The sequence below is a fragment of the Nicotiana tabacum genome, chromosome 18 (genome assembly GCF_000715075.1).
Source record: "Nicotiana tabacum cultivar K326 chromosome 18, ASM71507v2, whole genome shotgun sequence".
In the NCBI taxonomy this organism is placed as follows: Eukaryota; Viridiplantae; Streptophyta; class Magnoliopsida; order Solanales; family Solanaceae; genus Nicotiana; species Nicotiana tabacum.
The window spans coordinates 155,475,042-155,481,823 of NC_134097.1; positions in this window are offsets into that span (position 1 = coordinate 155,475,042).

A 6,782-nucleotide genomic window follows, 5' to 3' on the forward strand; every position below is an offset into this window, starting at 1 on the left:
CATGGGGCATGGATGTTATTGGGCCAATTGATCCAGCAGCATCAAATGGGCACAGATTTATCTTGGTAGCTATAGATTATTTTACCAAATGGGTGGAAGCGAAGACATTCAAGTCTGTGACCAAGAAGGCTGTAGTTGACTTCGTGCATGCAAATATCATATGTCGGTTTGGGATCCCAAAGGTAATCATCACAGATAATGGGGCTAATCTTAATAGTTATTTGATGAAGGAGACATGTGACCAGTTTAAGATTGCTCACAGGCACTCTACTCCGTACCGTCCCAAGGCAAATGGTGCGGTTGAAGCGGCCAATAAGAACATAAAGAAAATACTCCGGAAGATGGTTGAAGGATCTAGACAATGGCACGAGAAATTGCCTTTTGCATTGTTAGGATATCGCACCACCATGCGTACCTCGGTAGGGGCGACTCCTTACTCATTGGTATATGGTACCGAGGCAGTAATACCCGCAGAAGTGGAAATCCCATCTCTGCGAATCATTGCAGAGGCTGAGATCGATGATGATGAATGGGTGAAAAGCCGTCTTGAGCAGTTGAGTTTGATCGATGAGAAAAGATTGGCATCAGTGTGTCATGGCCAACTGTACCAACGAAGAATGGCAAGAGCATACAACAAAAAGGTACGTCCAAGGAAATTTGAAGTCGGGCAATTAGTACTGAGGCGGATCTTGCCTCATTGGGCTGAGGCAAAAGGAAAATTTGCCCCAAACTGGCAGGGACCATTTGTGGTAACCAGAGTGTTGTCTAATGGAGCATTGTATTTGACAGATGTGGAAGGAAAATGTGTAGAAATGACCATCAATTCCGATGCGGTCAAGAGATATTATGTATGATTTCTTTATGTTCTGAATGTATCTGTTCATATTTGGCATATCTTAAAGATTGAAATGATGAAGGCATTTTATTCTGCTATCCAAACACTCATATCCCTTGTTATCCCCTTCGAGCCTTACTTATTTTTCATACACCTCTTTCGGAATCAGCAGCATTATTAGAGAACACAAGTGCCGAACAAAAAAAAAAGAAAAAGAAAAGAAGAAAAAGAAAAGAAAGAAAAGTGAAGAAAAAAAAAGGAAAGAAGAGAAACATAACAACGTAGTCTCGCCAAGTGAACTACGTTTGACTTGATCCCGAAAGGGTACGTAGGCAGCCTTACTCCAAGGTTCAGTCATACCAAATAGAAATCCAAAAATCCCCAAGCAAGAAACTGGGGCAGAAGTGGTGATTGTTATGAAAGTTGGATTCCGAAAGTTGTAATTTGAACCCATTGGAATTGTTTTGAGCCTTTTATACCTTTCTTTCTAAATCAATCCAAAAGCCTACATTACGGACCGAAGAAAGACCTTATGATCAGTTTTGAGAAATGCCAAGATGAACAGGTAGGAATAACCCACGACAGGGGCAACACTCTGGTTCGAGCAAGAAGAACAAAAATAAATGAGAGAGTCTTATGGGTGAAAACTTTCACGGGCACCGTAAGGCGACGGGAGCTGAGAGAGAAATAAATGAGAGAGTCTTGTTGGTGAAAACCTTTACGGGCACCTCAAGGCGAAGGTGAGATAAGAAATGGAAAACTGAGAAAGGTATGTTGATAGAAACCGTTTCGCGGTACCGCAGGGAAACAAGGTTAAGGTCTAGATAAATCAAACAAGTGATGGAAGTTCTGGGCAATGAGGTACGGCAATTGAGAGTTGTTTGTTTGGACAGATTGGGCTGATTAATCCAAAATGCATGTCTTGACCATTGGTACTAGTTGTCTCGTTCAGATAAGTTTCTTTTCTTTCTCTTTTCAAACAGTCATCTGGTTTTGGATTCTTCTTATCCTTAACTCAAAAAATCATTTCATTTTTCTTTTGAGGGTTTTTATCTAGCTGAGATGTTTCGGTGCCAGTTTTGTTCGATACAAGCAGAAAGGACTTCAAAGTTCACTACCAGCTTCTAGAATTGTAAAGCACAACGTGGTCAGAGCATGTCAAAAACAACTTAATGTCAAGTGGAATACAGGGAATTAACGGAAGTTTCATCGGTGAAATGATTGGGAAATGTCGTGGGAAAGGCGAAAGCTCAAATAAAAGGTCAGAAAAGTGAAATAACAGCAGGGGTGTAAAGCATTTAGGTCGCCAGAGGTTGGGAAATTTAAAAGTTGGTCAGAAAGTCAAGCGGTTCAGGGTCAGTGCGTGGAAATTAGTCAACACAAAGCAAGGCAGTGGAAGGATTTTTCAGCAAGAATGCCATCAACTAACCACCGTTTTAAACTGACGAAATTTTCTTTGATTAAGCAGGGGGAGAAAAATTAGTTGTTGAAGAGGAATTCTCCAGGAGGGAAAAACAAGCACTAATTAGGATAAATGCAAGTTGTCAGGAGTCCGCCTGGAGAACAGAGACGTATTTTTCAAGTTTGACGTCAGGAGTCCGCCTGGAGAACAGAGACGTATTTTTCAAGTTTGACGTCAGGAGTCCGCCTGAAGAACGGAGACACATAGTTTAAATTTTAAAAGTCAGGAGTCCGCCTGGAGAATAGAGACATTCATTTCAAATTTAGCAATCAGGAGTCCGCCTGGAGAACAGAGACGTACTTTTCAAGTTTGACGTCAGGAGTCCGCCTGAAGAACGGAGACATACAGCTTAAATTTTAAAAGTCAGGAGTCCGCCTGGAGAACAGAGACATACTTTTCAAGTTTGATGTAAGGAGTCCGCCTGAAGAACAGAGACACATAGTTTAAATTTTAAAAGTCAGAAGTCTGCCTGGAGAATAGAGATATTACATTTCAGGAGTTGAAGTTGGGAGCCCGCCCAGATAACAGAGGAATACATTTCAGTCTCTACATTTCAAGCATTGAAGTTGGGAGCCCGCCCAGATAATAGAGGCATACATTTCAGTCTCTACATTTCAAGCATTGAAGTTGGGAGCCCGCCCAGATAATAGAGGCATACATTTCAGTCTTTACATTTCAAGCATTGAAGTTGGGAGCCCGCCCAGATAACAGAGGCATACATTTCAGTCTTTACATTTCAAGCATTGAAGTTGGGAGCCCGCCCAGATAACAGAGGCATACATTTCAGTCTTTAAATTTCAAGAGTTGAAGTTGGGAGCCCGCCCAGATAACAGAGGCATACATTTCAGTCTTTACATTTCAAGAGTTGAAGTTGGGAGCCCGCCCAGATAACAGAGGCATACATTTCAGTCTTTAATTTCAAGTATTGAAGTTGGGAGCCCGCCCATAGAACAGAGGCATACATTTCAAGATCAAGTCAGAGGACAATAAAACAGAGGGTTACAATATGAATCCCCAGCAGGAAACAATAAAAATCCCCAGCACTGGGAAGCAGAAGGTTGCAATAAGAGGTCCCAGCAAAAACTCAAGTGCATGTGTCGAAAGGAAGGAAAGCATCGGAAGAAAAGCACCGGAAAAAATGCAAGCAGACAAGAAAGCAAGGCAACAAGAAAAAATGCAGTATAGCCTAGCTTCTTGTTTTCTTTTAAGCAAGGTGTAACAAGGAGATCGGTAAGCAGTAGTAATAGCATGCAACAACAGTAACAATGCAGTCCCACAGTAGTCCCAGCTACCAAAAACTTCCCGAACTACATTGACCTGATTCCTGTTTAGCCCAGGATATGTAGGAAACCTTTGAAGCAAAGGTTCGGTCAAATCTTTTTCAAAAAATGCTTCACACGGAGTACTCGGATGGGCAAAAATCGCTCGCTTTATCTTTGCACGAAAACCCTTCGTGTCTTCGGGCAAATAGGGGCAGCTGTAAGCACGTGATTTTTGCCCAATATGAGAATTACTCCCAAAAAATTCAAAAATAAAATGATTTTTCTTTGATGTGCAATTTTGTGATATTTTGTGATATTTTGAATAATTATTTGTACTTGTCTGTGCATGTTTATTTGCTAAATTAATAAAAAAAATACAAAAATATGTCGCATTTTGCATATAGGATTTAATTCTACAATTGTTAGTGATTAAATTTGTTTTACAAAAAATTAAAAATTACAAAAATAGGCATCGTTTGCATTTTTAGCATTTAATGTCCAAATATACAATTTTATGCTTAATTAATACTTAATTGTGCGTTAATTGTTATTGAGAGTTAATTTGCGCTTTTATAACTTAATTTAGTTCTTAATAATAGTTTAAGTATTTTTATAATTTAGTTTTAGAGAAATAAAAGAAGAAAAGAGAGCGAAAATATAAAGAAAGTCGGAATTGGGCCTATTCTTCGATTTCAAGTCATAGGCCCAAAAAATGGCCCAATCTTCCCTACGACCCAGTCCATTTCGAACTGGGTCGACCCAGTCCATAACCCAACATCCTATTATCTTACAAACAACACAAAACAAAAAAAAGAGAAGAAAACCCTAAAAAGACCTAACCAATCCGCCACCCCCCCTTTCCTATCTTTTTCATCATCTTCCCCAAGCTAAAAAAAACACAACCATGGCTGCCCCCCCTTTACACCCCAACCATGGCTTCCCCTCCATCTTCACGTCTTCATATTTTCCGTCGACGTCGTCCATGGTTTCTCCGTTGCTTCATCTTCTTCGTCAAACCTCCGTTGTGCGCACTGCTGCCCGTTTCTGCTCCCCGTTGCTTCTGCCGGTGCGTCGTCTTCCCGTCATCCTCCTCGACAGACTGCTGCTGCCATGGTCGACCAGCTGCTGCTGCTTCTGTCTCAACCAAACAACCAAACGAACACAGCCATGGACGAGCTTCGACGTCGACCATGTCGTCGTCCATGGCTGTCCGCGATGTGCTGCTGCCTGTCGCCGCCGCTGCTGCTGCCTGTCGCCGCCGTTGCTGCTGTCTTGACGTCGTGCTGCTGCTGCTCGTCGCAGCAGGTGTTGGACGGACTGCTGCTGCTGCTCATCGCGGCAGTAGCTACGGGCTGCTTCATCTTCTCTTCGTCTTCGTCGTCATTTGTTCGAGCTTTGGTCGAGGCTCGGACAGATTTGTTTACAATCAAAGTTCTTCGTTGATTCATCTCCGGTTAGTTGTTTTTGAGTTTTATTTTGTTCATATTTCGTTTTTATATTTCTAAAAGTTAAAATCGTTAAATATTTGATTCTTGTTTTGTTCGTTGTTTATCGTTGAAATCATTTTTTCTAGTTTGTTCATGTTCATGTGCTTTATTAAAATTAATTTTCAGATTTCAAAATAGAAGTTTAATTAGTTGTTTTCATATTCATTTCATGTTTGTATTATTGTTTAAGTGAATATTTGTTAGTTTGTTGTTTGTTAGATTCAAATTGAAATTTAATTAACTATTTCTTCAATTTGTTTCATGTGTTTATGTATTGTTAGAAATTGTTAGTATTGTTAAGTTCAAGTTTAAGTTCATAATTGTTTCTTCGTCGATCTTGTTATTTGTTTAAAGAATTTAGTTGTGTTAAAGGAATATATTGATTTAATCGTTTAATCCGTCATGTTTGTTGTGTTAAAATAGATTCATTCATGTTCATACTTTGTTTGGATGATCTTGAATCCGAATTTTGTATAGTTTGATTTCTTGTTTCTCATTTGTGATTATTTCTTGAATTGGTCTCATAATCTTGTTTAAAGTTTAATATAAGAATTGTTTGTTGTAATGTTGTTAGAGTTGATTTTAAGTTCAATATTATTGAATTTAAGAATCTAGATATACTTGTTTGATTGTTGTTGTTGTATAAATCCGAAAAATAGGTTTGTTGTTGCTAAAAATATTGTTCAATCAAATTTTAGTTGTTCTTGGTTGTTCAATTTGTGTTCATGTGATTTGTTGTTGAAATGTTGTTAAAATCATGTTCATGTGATATTGTTGTTATGATGTTCATCCGTGTTCATATTGTTGTTTGAACATTGTTAGAAATTGATCATATTGTCTATATTTTGGTTAAGTTTGATTAATTGATGTGTTATAGCTGATGGGTAGTTTGGTAAATTTGTAATACGTTCAGGGGTAGTTTGGTAATTTCAGTAAGGTCGGAAGGGGTAGTTTAGGAATTGTACATTTTGTAATTGTTTATTTGAAGCATGTGGGACAAAATGAAATGGGGTGGGTTGTGATATGATTATTTAATATAAAGGGGGGACAAGATTTAATTTAAAGGGGAATCTTGCATTATTTTAAATGAAGCATGGGGGACAAAATGAAATGGGGTGGTGTGATATGTTTATTTAATATAATGGGGATGAGTGGGAAGATAATGGGTTTGGTAGAGAAAATGGGTTGATTTTAATTAATTGAAAGGTTTATGGGATGGGTTATATATGTGAAGTCTTGAAATCAAAAGAAAGATATACAGAGAGATAGAGAAAAAAATACACAGATACGAGAGAGAGAAACAAATCTGAAAATAAGAGAGAGAAAAGGGCTGAACATTTAAGAGATAGAAAATTCCGAAAAATATCTAAGCTTTCAAAATAAAAAAAAACTAAAAAAAAATATTCTGCTTTCTTTTGTTGTTTGAAATCAGAATTAATTGTTGTTTCATCAAAGCTGGAAGATTTTATTTTTTTTTGGATTACTACTCCACTGGTTTGTTACTGTTGCTGGGCTATTGTTGCTGTGTTGTACTGATTTTACTGCTGCTGCTGATTCTCATATTCATTTTCTTTTGCTTCCAATATCAGGTACACAACTGAAAAGCTGGTTATTGTAATCCAAAATATGAAGCATGGATACATATGAAGAATGAAAATTTGAAGTTTTAATTTCGTTTTTTTTCTTTGTTTCTTTTGTTGATTGTATTTAAGCTATTTCATGAATTACTAAATAAT